Genomic DNA, 3,093 nt, shown 5'->3' on the forward strand with positions numbered 1-3,093 from the left:
CATGTCTTTATTAATTTTAGAGAGTAAGGAAGAGGCGAGGGATAGAGAGGGAGAAACGTCAAAGAGAAAGAATCATTGACTGGCTGTCTTCTGCAGGCCCCCTACTGGGGATCGAGCCCACAACCCGGGCATGTGCCCTGACTGGGAATCGAACTGTGACCTCCTAGTTCATGGGTCGATGCTCACTGCTGAGCCTCTGACCTCCAAAAGTTATATATGACCTAAACTGCTTTCCAAGCAGAGAACCCTTACATTTTAGAGCTGGGAAGAAACTTAAATATTATCAGTACATTTATTCTCAAGCTATTTAGTCTCAAAGAGTTTTTGTTTATGGGGGCATGTTTGAATGGGGTTTAGAAGGCTGAATTGAAGTTTTTAAGGTGGAATGGGGGTAAGGTGGAGAGGAGAACATTCTAGAGAAAACAGGTATAGAGGAATGGAGTATGAAAAGACATTCTTCTATCACTAACAGGACATAAAATTTTGCTAAGATATTTACACTTCCTGACTCTAAGTTCAACTCAAATAAGAACAAATAGTGACACCCATGTGGCAAATAAAATTAATGGGTTATGAAACGCCTTTCAAGGAAAATATGACACCTTCACACCCAGAAGGTAAATGCTACCACACTCAGGTGAGATGTGCTCTTAGAAAAGGCACTTGGAACAGTTTATCCCAATGTTGATTCTGGTTTTGGCTACATGGAGTCTCATTCATTCTTACTCCTGACCTTGACCCCTAGCTATAATTAGTTTTTCACAGAACTGGGCCAGCAGGATGTGCGGGGAATAATTCATGGACTCCCAATGGACAATAAGCTAAATGACTGTCAGGAAGAGAGGAGCAAACCTATGATCTCAAAATAATTCCTTGGTCATTTGCATCCAGCATAAATCTAGATTTTAATGAGACATGTGATTTAGAAATAAATGGGGATAGTATCTGCATAATAGTTTTTGATATTAAATTATTTAATATGACTATTAAGCATGTTTCTGCAAAAACCTTCCCATACCATACTGCTAGAATTATGCCATTCCCTTCATCAAAAGTTATAGCATTCCTACTGAGTAAAATATAATTTTAAAATGCCCCTGATCTATATTCAGATTTCCATATATTTGGCTTCATAATGCCCTGCCATACCCTGCCTTTTGAAAAAAAAATTAGATGTAATTGGCACATATTAGTTACTCTCAGCCTTTTTTACTATTTCTCTGCAGAAACCCTCTTCTTTAGCAAAATTAATTTGCTCAGTATCCCCAAAACATGCTATACTATGTGATCAGTGACCTTTTTTGGGAGGGGGTACAGTGAACTTTAGTGATGGTGCATGACAAGATAGGGCTCCCCAAGTCCCCCCCCTCCTCAGGGGGTCTGGGAGGGAAACTGTGGCGGTCAGGAGATAATCAGTGTGCACAAGGACCGATCGGAGGCATGGACTCTCCAGCAGCTGAGGGTCTCTTCCTCTTGCTGGGGCTGGTGATCCAGGGGCTCTTACTCCTTGGAGGCCATGAGGACCATAAGGTCCACCACCCTGCTGCTGTAGCCAAATTCACTGTCATACCAGGAAATGAGTTTGGCAAGTGGTCCTTGAGGGCAATACCAGCTCCAGCATTGAAGGCGGATCCACTGGGTCCCTGTTAAAGTCGCAGGGGACAACCTGGTCCTCAGTATAGCCCAGAATGCCCTTAAGGCAGTGGTTCTCAACCTGTGGGTCGCGACGCCTTTGGCGGTCGAACGACCCTTTCATAGGGGTCTCCTAAGACCATCCTGCATATCAGAGATTTACATTACGGTTCATAACGGTAGCAACGTTACAGTTATGAAGTAGCAACGAAAATAATTTTATGGTTGGGTCACAACATGAGGAACTGTATTTAAAGGGCTAGAAGACTGAGAACCACTGCCTTAAGGGGACCATCTGACGCCTGCTTCACTACCTTCTTGATGTCATTGTATTTGGCAGCTTTCTCCAGGTGGCAGATCAGATCCACACTGACACAGTGAGGGTGGGGACAACAAAGGCCATCCCAGTGAGCTTCCCATTCATCTAATCTTGCTCACAGCCTTGGCAGCGCCAGTAGAAGCAGGGATGATGTACTGGGCAGCCCTTCAGCCATCATGCCACATGGCCCATCCACGAACTTCTGGGTGGCAGCGATGGCATGGACTGTGGCCTGAGTCCCTCCACGATGCCAAAGTTGTCATGGATGACCTTGGCCAGGGGGGCCAAGCAGTTGGTGGTGCAGGAGACAGTGCTGACAATCTTGAGGGAGTTGCCATACTTGTCATGGTTCACACCCATCACAAACATGGGGGCATCACAGAAGGGGCAGAGATGATGACCCTCTTGGATCCACCCTCCAAGTGAGCCCCAGCCTTCTCCGTGGTAGTGAAGACACCGGTGGACTCCACAACATACTCAGCACCAGCATCACCCATTTGATGTTGACGGGACTTGCTCCTGGAAGATGGAGATGGACTTTCCATTGAGGACAAGCTTCCTGTCTCAGCCTTGACTGTGCCTTTGAACTTGCCATGAGTAGAATCATACTGGAACATGCACACCATGTGTTTGAGGTCAATGAAGGGGTCACCGATGGTGACAATATCCACTTTGTCAGAGTTCAAAGCAGCCCTGGTGACCAGGCACCCAGTATGACCAAATCCATTCACTCTGATCTTCACCATCATATCTGAGGGTTACAGCTGGCACTGCACAGGAAGATGTGGCTGACGAACAGGAGAAGCGGAGAACCAACTGCTGACCTTTTATAAAGATGATGTTCTCATGATCCCACCCCATACATGGCTAGGCTACGAGATATATTTTCCTCTGCAGACCTCTCTTTTTATTTTTTATGTTAATATAAATAATATCATTTTTAAAAGCAATTCAAGTTTCCTGACTTTATTAGGAAATAACAGTAATAATGGTTTGGTATTGTGTACTGAAGATAATAGTAAGGCTATCTAGACTGAGTCATATCCACTTATTTACATTCTACCCTTTAAAGTGTACTTATAGGATTTAGATTACCTGTGAACTAATCTATGCAGTATTAATAAAATATAAAAGAGTACCCC

The 3,093-nt window shown here is 44.3% G+C and overlaps 1 pseudogene; it reads right to left on the minus strand.

Annotated features, from left to right (window-relative positions):
- Positions 1-1,473: 1,473 nt before the first annotated feature.
- Positions 1,474-2,834, minus strand: LOC102760201 (annotated as a pseudogene).
- Positions 2,835-3,093: the final 259 nt, after the last annotated feature.

This window comes from Myotis davidii, unplaced genomic scaffold (assembly GCF_000327345.1).
Source record: "Myotis davidii unplaced genomic scaffold, ASM32734v1 scaffold453, whole genome shotgun sequence".
Classification (NCBI taxonomy): Eukaryota; Metazoa; Chordata; class Mammalia; order Chiroptera; family Vespertilionidae; genus Myotis; species Myotis davidii.